This window comes from Nuphar pumila, chromosome 7 (assembly GCF_984573655.1).
Source record: "Nuphar pumila chromosome 7, dmNupPumi1.hap1.1, whole genome shotgun sequence".
Classification (NCBI taxonomy): domain Eukaryota; kingdom Viridiplantae; phylum Streptophyta; class Magnoliopsida; order Nymphaeales; family Nymphaeaceae; genus Nuphar; species Nuphar pumila.
The window spans coordinates 112,230,174-112,242,665 of record NC_143255.1 but is presented as its reverse complement, the minus strand read 5'-3'; positions in this window follow the sequence as shown (position 1 = coordinate 112,242,665).

Sequence of the window (12,492 nt, the reverse complement as noted above, 5' to 3'; positions counted from 1 at the left end):
ATCCAAAAAATCAAAGATGTAGACCAAAAATCGGCATTGTCAAGCAAATCTCTTACTTTTCTATGTTGCACCAGTACCGGAGGTTCAGCCACACCAACTTTAATGGAGGTCTAGACCTCCAAACTTTTTCAATAGAAGGCGTGGAAGAGGAAGAAAGGGATAAAGATGAAAAAGAGAGATAATAGAGGAAGTAAAGAGAAAATTATGAGAAAATATGGGGTGTGAAAGGGGGTCTCTTGTATAGAACCCTTAGTCTCACGTTGGCTAAAGTACCTATCTCAAAAGGTTTTTCACTCTCCTAAAATCATGTGGGAGGGGAGAAAAAGTCTAACCTCACTAGGTTTCTCATCCCATTAGGTTTCCTTTTATGTCATACTTTGACTTTTCAACCTTATTTAGTTTCCTTAATTCATATAATTTTCTAATTAGGTATAACATCTCATAAAACATGAATTCAATTAGTTCAATATAAAAATATTATAAAAGGGGAGTGCCAATGTTCCGGACCGCCATGTTTTTCACCTTTTTGCTCTAATGTATACACCTCTTTGGCACTCTAGAGTGCCCCACAAGGCCTTACGGCCTAAGAACCTCGTGTATTCGGACCCTCTCTTCCCCTCTTGATGTACTTTGCTTTTAAGTATCTATAAAGAAGCTTTTTGCATCCCTCTCTCTCTTTGTGCTTGTGCATACGCGTACTCTTGCTTCTGCTCGTGCGCATGTGTTGTGCGTTGCTTGTGCGCTTAAAAGGCCTGCTTTCGGTGTGTGTGATTGCCCGAAGCTACGTCACGGGGGCCTTCGCTTCCCAGCCCGTGACAAGTTGGTATCAGAGCCTTGTCGACATTGGGAGTGACAATGGCGCCGAAGAAGATTGCCATGACTCCTTCAAGCAGTATGGTTCCTGCTGAAGAGGACTTCATGGCCGATGATCGGGTGTCAGCCATCTCGTGCGATGTGGCAGAGCTGACTGGGTCAGTAACCAACATGGAGAAGTTGGTTAATGGAACTTGTGTCGCTTTCAGAGATCTCAATGCAGAGATCAAAACAACAGTAGAGGGAGTGGAAGACTCGGTGGAAAGTCTTGCCACTAAACTTAACTACTCGGTGGAGGACTTTTCCACCAGATTTGATAATTTGTTGGGTCGGTTCAACATCATGGCTGCTGAATTGGATGTTGTTCGACGAAAGAATGAACAGTTAGAGCGATAGTTGAGAACTGCTCTGGCTGGTGGTGTTGCGACATATGTGGAGAGACCACGGTACAGGCTACCTGAGCCCGCAAAGTATAAAGGCACGCGGGACTCAAAGGATCTCGAGAATTTTATCTACAAGATGAACCAATTTCTAGAAGCTGCGAGGATAGAAGAGGATGCAGATAGGTTGCGCACCGCAACAATGTACTTTGCGGATGAAGCGACCCTTTGGTGGAGACATCACTTAGGTGATGTTCAACGGGGATTGGTTGCTATAGCCTCATAGGAAGACCTTCAGAAGAAAATGCGAGACTACTTTCTACCTAAAAATCAAGAGAAAATGGCCCGCAAAAGGTTATTGGCATTGAAATAGACAGGGTCAGTACATGACTATGTCAAGGCATTCTCTTCGATAATGTTGGAAGTGGAGAGAATGAACGATGAGGATCGGTTGTTTTACTTTAGCAATGGGTTGCAAGGATGGGCAAACCAAGAACTTATCCGGCATGACCCCGCAACACTAGCTGAGGCGCTTGCGGTTGCAGAGAAACTTGCCGAGCTAGATAGGAATGACCCTGCATTTCAAGGCAGACAGCAGGGAAATGATCGCAACAACCGAAGAGACAACCGAAGAAACGACCAAGGACAAAATGCTGGTCGGGGAAACCAGCAGAATCACGGTCGTCAAGATGGCCAAAATAATAATCAGAATTGGAATAACTTTCAAGGGGGTAATTATCGTCGCCGTGACTGCCGCATCTGCCATGGGGATCATTGGCAGGATACATGTCCCAATAGAAACCGCGGTCAAGGGAATGGAGATAACCGCGCACCCCGAGTTGCGAATGCTGTTTAGGGTGAGGAAGATGATCAACTTGCAGAAGCGCCAACAGTTGGCGCAATGCGAATGATGAATGCAGTAAAGGTCACAACCAGTGGAGAACCGACGGTATGTAAAGAACTGATGTATTTGGAACTTTTGCTCAACGGAAGACTTACCAAGGCATTGGTAGACACGGGTGCCACGCACAATTTCATCTCGCGTGAAGAAGCAGAACGGTTGGGATTATAGTGGGAACAAAAAGAGAGCTGCATAAAAGCGGTTAATTCAGAGGCTAAAGCCATCTATGGCGTTGCTCGGGATGTACCAGTGCGGATCCACAACTGGTCAGGAAGGATCGCATTATCAGTCGCACCCATGGCTGATTTTAAAGTCATCCTCGGGATGGAATTCTTGAGAAGCAACAGGGTAGTGCCGATGCCCCACCTCAATGTTGTCAGCTTTGAGAGTGAGAGTCAACCCTGCATGGTTACTGCGATGACAGGAAAGCATTGTGAGCATTTGGTGTCTACGCTCCAGTTGAAGAGAGGCATGAAAAGTGGTGATGAGACTTTTCTTGTTACAATCCGTGTTACAAATGATGTAGAAAAAGTCGCGGATGTCCCAGAGGCCTTAGCGCCAGTATTAAAGGAGTTTGGTGATGTTATGCCCGCCGAAATGCCGAAGAAGCTACCTCCGAGGCGTGAGGTAGATCATCAGATTGAATTAATACCAGGTGAACGGCCACCCGCAATGGCTCCTTATCGCATGGCAATTCATGAGCTGCAGGAATTACGCAGACAATTGGATGATATGCTCGAAGCAGAAATCATCCAACCATCCAAAGCTCCTTTTGGAGCGCCCGTGCTCTTTCAAGCAAAGCACGATGGGTCGAAGCGGTTGTGCGTCGACTATAGGGCACTGAACAAAATGACGGTGAATAACAAGTACCCGCTTCCTTTGATCGCAGACTTGTTTGATCAACTTGGAAAGGCGAAGGTCTTCTCTAAGTTGGATCTGAGATCAGGCTACTGGCAAGTGAGAGTTGCAGAAGGGGATGAGGCAAAGACTACTTGTGTAACGCGATATGGGGCGTTCGAATTCCTTGTCATGCCCTTTGGCTTGACGAACGCACCCGCTACCTTTTCGACCCTAATGAATAAGGTCTTCTACCCGCACCTCGACAAGTTTGTCGTCATCTATTTGGATGACATAGTGGTGTATAGCGACTCAATGGAGCAGCATGTTCAGCACCTTCATATTGTGTTTCAGACTTTGAAGGACCACGAATTGTATGTCAAGCGAGAGAAGTGCCTATTCGGCCAGAAGGAAGTCCATTTTCTGGGGCATATTGTGGGAGGCGACACTCTCAAAATGGACCACAAGAAGATTGAAGCTATTCAAGCATGGGAGCCACCCTCTAAGGTTCCCGAGTTGCGCTCTTTCTTGGGGCTTGCAAATTATTACCGACGCTTCATCAAGGGATACTCGCAGATTGCGGCTGCGCTCACAGATCTGTTGAAGAAAGACAGACCATGGCTATGGTCTGATGCATGCCAGAAGGCTTTTGATGGGTTAAAACATGCCTTGACAGAGGAGCCAGTGCTGAAGTTGCCTGACTGTCGGCAACCCTTTGAAGTGCAGACCGATGCGTCTGACTTTGCTATTGGTGGAGTGTTGCTCCAATAAGGACATCCCATCGCATTTGAAAGCAGAAAGTTGAACGACGCTAAACGTCGATACACGGTGCACGAGCGTGAGATGTTGGCGGTCGTGCATTGTCTCCGCACATGGAGACACTATCTCTTGGGATCACAATTTGTTGTGCGCACTGACAATGTTGCGACAAGCTACTTCCAAACTCAGAGGAAGCTGAGTCCAAGACAAGCACGCTGGCAGGATTTCTTGGCAGAATTCGATATGATCCTTGAGTATAAACCAGGCATGACCAATGTTGTGGCTGACGCCTTGAGTCGAAAGGCGAAACTTGCAACTTTGCTCACCTGGGATGACAGTGCGAGCCAACCAACGAGCGATCTTCTTGAACAAGTGCGTGAAGCTTCGAAAAGTGACTCAATAACTCAACAATTGATCACATTGGTGAAGGAAGGAAAGACGCGGAGATTTTGGCTAGAGGATGGTTTGCTCCGCGCCGCGGGCGATCGTCTATATATTCCGCGACAAGATACCTTGAGGAGGCGCTTGATGCCTGAGTGCCATGATACTACTTGGGCGGATCACCCAGGACAACAGAGGACCTTGGCATTGTTGGAACGTGCATTCTACTGGCCGCAAATGCGCGATGACGTAGATGCCTATGTACGAACTTGCTTGATTTGCCAACAAGATAAGCCCATCAATCAGAGACCCGGTGGACTACTGGAGCCCCTTCCTGTGCCTAGTCGCCCGTGGGAGTGAATAACAATAGACTTCATTGTAAGCTTGCCGAAAGCACAAGGTTGCAGTTCGATTTATGTGGTTGTGGATAGGTTCTCGAAGTATGCTATCTTCGTGCCTGCCCCTGCCACCTGCTCAGCCGCGGATACTGCAAAGTTATTCGTGCGGAACATAATTAAGCATTGGGGAATTCCAGAGAGCATCGTCAGTGATCGTGATGCACGCTTCACTGGCAAGTTTTGGCAAGAAATGTTTTGCTTAATGGGGACGAACTTGCATTTCAGCACAAGTTTCCACCCCCAAACCGACAGACAGACAGAATAAATGGCATGCTGGAGGAATACCTGCGGCACTTTGTCAGTGCCAACCAAAGGGATTGGGTTGATTTACTTGATGCGGCTCAATTCTGCTACAACCTTCAAAAGAGTGAGTCTTCTGGCCATAGCCCATTTGAAGTCGCAACTGAACAACAGCCGCAGACTCCGCACTCCCTTGCTGCGCGAGGACATGGAAAAGCACCTTATGCATACCAGTTTGTCAGGAACTAGCAAGATCAGACAGAGTTGGCGAAGGCATATCTAAACAAGGCAACCAAGCGCATGAAGAAATGGGCAGATGAGAAGCGTCGCCCAGCAGAATTTCGAGTTAGAGACAAAGTGTTGGCAAAGCTCTTTCCTGACCGCACAACTATCTTTCGAGGCCACCACCGAGGCCTTATTCGCAAGTATGATGGCCCCTTCACCATCATCAAACGTGTGGGAAACTTGGCGTACCGGCTGGACTTGCCAGCAAACTTTCAAGTGCACCCGGTATTCCATATATGCAACCTGAAGCCATTCTACGAAGATAAAGGAGATCCTCAACGGAGCATGCCTCAACGTGCTCCGATCCCACAACGAGCCCCTTCAACAGTTAGTGTACCAGGCAGAGATCCAGATATCATCCTCAACCATTCCAACAACTATCTAGGGGAAGTTAAAAAGTACTTAGTGCAGTGGAAAGGATTGCCAAAATGTGAAGCCACCTGGGAGAAAGCCAGCAGCATGTTTCAGCATCGACAGCTTGTAGAAGGCTACCATGAACAATTGGCGTCGAGGACGGCGCCAACTTAGGCGGGGGAGCGTGTTCCGGACCGCCATGTTTTTCACTTTTTTGCTCTAATGTATACACCTTTTTGGCACTCTAGAGTGCCCCACAAGGCCTTACGGCCTAAGAACCCCGTGTATTCGGACCCTCTCTTCCCCTCTTGATGTACTTTGCTTTCAAGTATCTATAAAGAAGCTTTTTGCATCCCTCTCTCTCTTTGTGCTTGTGCATACGCGTACTCTTGCTTCCGCTCGTGCGCGTGTGTTGTGTGTTGCTTGTGCGCTTAAAAGGCCTGCTTTCGGTGTGTGTGATTGCCCGAAGCTACGTCACGGGGGCCTTCGCTTCCCAGCCCGTGACAGCCAATTGGCATCCCCATAAAGTGTCTGTAATATGGACTCCTCGCTCCAAAATCGTTTAGGGGGAGAGAGTCCATCTTTGATTTTCAACTAAGTTTCCTATTTAAAATTTTGTTAATTAATTTAGTTTGGTAATTAAGCAATGACCTAATTAGGAAGGTCTCTAGGGACGTGCCACCTATAGGGCCTAGATTCAATGTATTTAGTTAAGACACTATGCCACTTAAGCAAACCCTAACCTACGTTGGTTTCCATGTGAATTAGGCAAGTTGATTAAGCTAATCCACCTAATTTCCTATTTAATAAATCATTTAGATAATAGAAAGTGGGAGACGTCCCACCCTAGTTTGTTTAATAAGACTAACTAAATTTTTAATTAGTCTCATTGCCACCTAGGAAATTGATTCAAGTGGGGGCCCACATAGAGGGGAGTCTCACCCAATGGGTCCAACTCCAATTTAAGTTCATTTAAGATCCAAATCGAATTCTACGTTAGATTTAGATTCAAATCCAAATTGGATCCAAATCAAATCTCATATCCAATTCATATTAATTTAAATTAAAAATGCAAATTCAAATACAATTGAAACATAAAATTTATCTTTATTGATTTAATAATTATCGAAAAAAATTGTAGGTATTACACAACTTCAATGTTCTTGACTTAAACTAAGCATGGATCCACGTTGGGACTACATGATTAACCCAAAACCTTGGGCGGTGGCAAGTGACTTATAGATGCAAAGATATGTACTAATAGAAGTTGCAATTGGCTATTAGTCAAGCAAATCACCAATTATTCGCTATTCGTCAAAGAATTGAGTTTTTTTTTTTGTCTCGAGTACTCGTCAAAGAGTCGAGGAGATTCATTTTTTTTTTGTCTCGGGTTAAACCCAGCTCCAACTTGGTTCTGAATGCATTCATTTACTCAACTCAGACCCAGCCAGAATCCTTATGAACCAAACCTAGGTTTGGTTGTATATTATTAGGATCGGAAATATGGGCCAGAGTTTTGGCCATTTTGTATCCTTACCTAGAAATCACTTGTATCTTATACGTGTTTGACCTGATTCCAATGCATGGATAGGTTTTTATAAGGTTTCATACAACAACTGCCTTTAATTTTCATAAATTTTGGAAGCTCCAAATACCATTTTTTCATACAAAATGCATGATCCAATTCTTGTTTTTTAGTAAATGAATCATGCTGAACACGTTTATATGGTCAGAAATTAAAAAAAAACACTGAAAACCCAAAAAAATTATTCATTTAACATCGTGTCATATTTAGCATGAATGTATTATGATATATATAGGAAAACCCATATCTTCGAATGGGTTTTCGTCAAACTCGGTTTCGACACTCGGCTGCACTTCTTGCATCCAAAAAAATTGAATTTTGGACCTTTAGCGGTGGTCAAGAACACCGCTAAAAGTAAAAACAAAAATAAACTACACCGCTGATTGCAGGCGATCAACGGCGCACAAGTGTCCGAAAATGTTGGGACACTTTACCTGTTTGAAGATACAAGTTACTCTCTCTCCCTCTCTTTATATATATATATATATATATATATATATATATGTGTGTGTGTGTGTGTGTGTGTCATTAAAATTTAATTTGATACCATCAAATGGAATAAAGAAAAGGTCGACCATTATCCGGGGTTTTCTAGATTCCCATTCACCCACTTATCTAGAAAAGAGAGATAGATCTACCTCTCAGTAAATGACTTGCAATTCAAGATGCTAAAATACGAGCATAACTCTGAAAGAGAGAAACATATGAAGATTCGACACTTGTGATTCTGCTGTCACTTCTGTAGCTTCCAAAGTGGACATTGTAGATCCTAATGAGGCAATTAAGGCCTATCACATTCAGGATTCCTTACAGTCAGAATTCTTCAAAGAGCAAATTGCTCATATATAATGAAGTTGGTTGCATAGAATATACGTGGCCTAGGTAGATCACTGGCTTGTAGCGAAATTTTAAACATGATTAACAAGCACAGTGATGATGTTGTGTTCTTGTTTGAAACCAAGATCACTGTTGAAGTATAATACAGGACGTTGAATTGCTTTCAACAATTTCAATGGTATGGTAATTTTGAATATAGCCCAACATCTAAAATCATTTGTCTTTGGCGTTATTCTTCAGTCAATGTAGACATTTTGTGCTCTATTGATCAATTTATCTCTATTTTAGTCACCCAAGGTGGGGAAATGATGGTTTTATCTGGGGTGTATGGCCATAATTACTGTGTGGCTCATAGAAATTGATGGTACAACCTTTCCATGCATTATGTGGAGCTTCCTTGGATTCTTCTAGGTGATTGGAATGTTATTTGGGACCCCTCTTAATGCTTGAGAGACTCGTATGAAAATTGCTTCAAGTGAGTTTAATGAAATGGTAGAATCTTGTAACTTAACTGAAGTTTTCTGTCCAAATATCAGATTTATGTAGCATAATAAACAATTTGGTTGTAATTATCGAGCCAGCAATTTGGATAGGGCTTTAGCTAACTCATGTTGGCTTCACCAATTCCCTTCTACACGGGTTGAAGTCTTGCCCCAATCTATATCCGATCATAATTCTTTATTGGTACACCTTGAAGCTAATTCAGTCAATTGCAAGGTTCCCTTCAGGTTCTTTAAGATGTGGATATATAATGATCATTGCATAGAGATAATTTAAGCTTGTTGGTCTACCAGAGTTAGAGGTTGTTCAATGTTTAGATTTGTTAAAAAACTAGCCACTTTGAAGAATTGGAATTGTACTGAATTTGGCAACATCCAAAGTTGTATTGCACACTTGCGACAAGAATTGCTTGACACTCAAAGATCTATTGAACAAGGAAATTTATCTTTAGTTGATAAAGAGACATGCATTCAAGATCAACTTCAGGGATTGAGTGTCATTGAAGATTTTTTTTGAAAGCAGAAGTCATGTTGCAAGTGGATTAAAGAGGGTGATAAAAATACAACCTTTTTTCATGCCAAATATAAACATAATATTATGATTGACAATATTCATTATATTTGTAGACCTGATGATATTCATCCTACAAATATTACACTTGAGGCTTCCGACTTTTTTTTTTTTTAAATTGTTTTCTAAGGAAGTTGTGGGTCGTACACAATTAGGTGTTATGCTTTCTCCTCAAGTTAGTTCAACAGAGAATGAAAGCTTATTAGCTTAGGTTGCATATGAAGAAATCAAATAAGCAGTGTTCCAATTTAAAGCAGATAGTGCACCCGGACCTCATGGCAGGTATTTTCTTTCAAACTTTTTAAGATATTTGTGGGAAGCGATATATATAGAGTTGTAAGAATTTTTTCGATATTTTCTTTCAAACTTTTTAAGATATTTGTGGGAAGCGATATATGTAGAGTGGTAAGAAATTTTTTCGATACTAGAAGAATTTTAAAGCAAATTAACGCGATGAATATTATCTTAATTCCTAAAACCAGTAATCCTTGTTCCTTTGCTGATTTCAGACCGACCAGTCTTTGTAATTTTATTTAGAAAATCATATCCAAAATTATGGTTAATAGAATGCAACCTTTGCTCCAACGTATTATTTCTTGAAATCAGAGAGCATTTGTTAGAGGCAGAAACATATAACAAAGTATTTTGATAGCCCATGAGATGCCTGACTCGCTCTCTAAAAGTAAGATAGCCAGATCTGGCTAATTAAAGCTTATGACCAAATAGATTGAGAATTCTTGCGGCAGACTTTCATATCTTTTTTGCTTTCACATTAGTTGGATTCATAAAATTATGAGATTTGTGTTGGATCACTTTTTGGATCACACAGTTTCACATTCGTCATCATGATATAAAACACGAAATAAATCATGAAATATAACAGTGTAAATAGCATGATTAACAGACAACAGAAACAACAATAGGGTGCAGGCATGTCAGATTCCGCAACAGACCAAAATCCAGACGGCAGCATATAAACAAACATATGCACAGAACATAAAGAAAACAACAGACACATGTTTAGATTATGTAACAGGCTAAGGCGTACGAAAGTACTCCCCTTAGAGAAGATTCGCCCTCACATAATGTGCAGATCAGGGTCCGGCGTCCTTCCCCAGGGTACAATAGCCACGACGAATCGAACGGTGCACTCCGGCGGATCGTCCTTCGAAAACAGCCTCTTCAAACCACAGTTGCAGAACAACCCCTTTCGGGATAACTCACAGGAAAGAGAGAGAAAGTGAAAAGGGAGATGGGAAATCGCAGAACTCTTCTTCAGAAAGTCTGTCTCAGCATATCCGTAACCCCACCCCTGACCACGCTTTTATAACCTACGAACGGTTATGAAACGTGGAAGGAGCCCGTTACGGAATCCGAGGGGACGTGATCCGTTAACGGACTTCGAAAAATCGAGATCCGTTACGGAATCCGAGGAGTCGTGACCCGTTATCCATTCCCACAACCCGTTACCGAATCCAAATCCAAAGAAACTGTGGGTAAAAAGGTACTTTGACTTGATTGGATATGGCCCTAAAGGGCCAATTACCCAAACCCGAACCCCACAACACGGCGGGCGGGCGCGTGCGCGCATGTGTGTGTGGTGGTCATCCCACTCTCTTGTTCTCAGGAACAAGTGTATGAGTTCTCAAGTGGCTTATAAAGCCCACAGAAAACTCAAGCACAAGCAATGTGGGACTATTCCACCTCATCAAGACCATTTCAAAACAGCCCAGTTTCTCCTTTGAATTCTCTCTACCTTCCTTCTTACACCTAACAATTTGTTTGTTCGTCCAACTTTTCTGTCATCATCAATGGTCAACCAATTGAGATGTTCTTTAGTAAGCGCGGCATCTAGCAAGATGGTGTATAAACCATTAAGTCCTTACAGGACGTCAGTTAAGTTTCTCCAAGCAACAGAGCATGTATTGAAGCTTTACAAAAGTTTGCAAGTTGTGACTGTGTTTGGATTACTCCAACAGTATTTATTGATTGGTTGGGGTTGATTAAATTTTTGTACAAATAGCTCACATTTCCTGGAGAAAGACACCTACACATGCTTTTGACACCAGAGATGATCAGGTCCAAGGAGCCTTTGGACAGAAAAACAGTCCATTTAAAAATGAACACTTACCAAAAGCACCATGTTTGGACGATTATCAGCCGTCCATTTATGATGCCATTCATCTAAGAAGTGAGCATCAAAATTTTTTGTGGAGCCCATCTAAGTAAAAACCAAACTTTTGGATGGGTTTTGAATGCCATTGATCTCCCTGATGGATGGCATCCAGGTGCCTTGGACGATTTTTCTGTCCAAGGCTCCTTGGACCTGATCCGCTCTCCTTTGACATGGGCCAAGTGTGCAACAACTCTGATCCACAGAATTTGGTCATCAGGTCATCCTAGGTACCCTGGATTGTCCACGATCAAAGAGAACCATGTTGAAAAGCCCCAATAGAAGAGGCCGGATCAGGTGCAATCACATTATACAAATGCAATGTGCCGGTGCACTTGGATGCCCTCCATCTTTCTCACACATGTCAGTTGTGTGGGAAAGCCCCAATAGAGATGGAGGGCAGTCAGGTGCAGCGGTACATTGCAGTGTAGTGTGATTGCACGTAATCTAAATTATGGTAGGGGCGGCTAAAGAGTGAGTGAATGAGGTAGTGCTAACTCCTGGTCATGGGTTGGAACTCAGGGTGAGTTTGAATGTACCTCCAATACATCTCATGTAGGGGTGGCAAAATCTGACACGACCCGCCAACCCGCTTCTTAGTCGGGTTTGGGTTTGGCTTAAACGGGTTCGTGTCATAAACGGGTTGACTTGCCTAACCCGTTTATTAAACGGGTCGGGTTCGTGTTAGGGGTATGCCAATCCGCCAACCCGGCTGACCTGTTTAATAAATGGGTTAGGTGGGCAGGTCAACCCGTTTACCCGAACCTGACCCGCCAACCCGTTTACCCAATCCGATCAATTTATTAAACGGGTTAACCGTGTCGTGTCGGGTTACCCATTTAATAAATGGGTCGGGTTCGTGTTTGCCACAGCCGACCCGTTTAATAAACGGGTCGGGTTCGTGTTGAGGTATGCTAACCCGCCGACCTGACCCGCCAACCAGACCCGATTGTCACCCCTAATCTCATGGGATGCCGTGGATGAGTGGGACTGGGTTTTTTCCATTCCACCTCTTTTCTGGAACGGTAGGGACATGGACAACCTTTTTAAAATAAAAAAAAGTGTCTAGGACAGATTGGACAGTGTGTCCTGAACAAGACAATTGTCCTGTTTGTCCTGGACACATGCCCTGTCTAAGCTTGGACAAGCACTCAAACACACCCTCAAGGGACATTCTTGTTGCGTAAAGTGAAAGCAACAGACTCCTGAAAGCAGACCCAAGGGGTTTGGCACAGTGGGATGATGCTTAAACCGTTTGACGGACAAAGCCTAGATGAACTGGGGGGTCTTAATCCTATAAAGGTTCAGCATATTGAGAATTTTCCACATCAAATGGTTTGCTCTCATTTGCTAAATAATGGATGGTAGGAGAGTTCACCACGTTGGGTATCCTTTGATCACTCGCATTTCATTTGTGTTCTGATTGTGCTTCTCAGGTTACGTATACTAAAAAAACACAATCTAAGTGTTGAAAATAT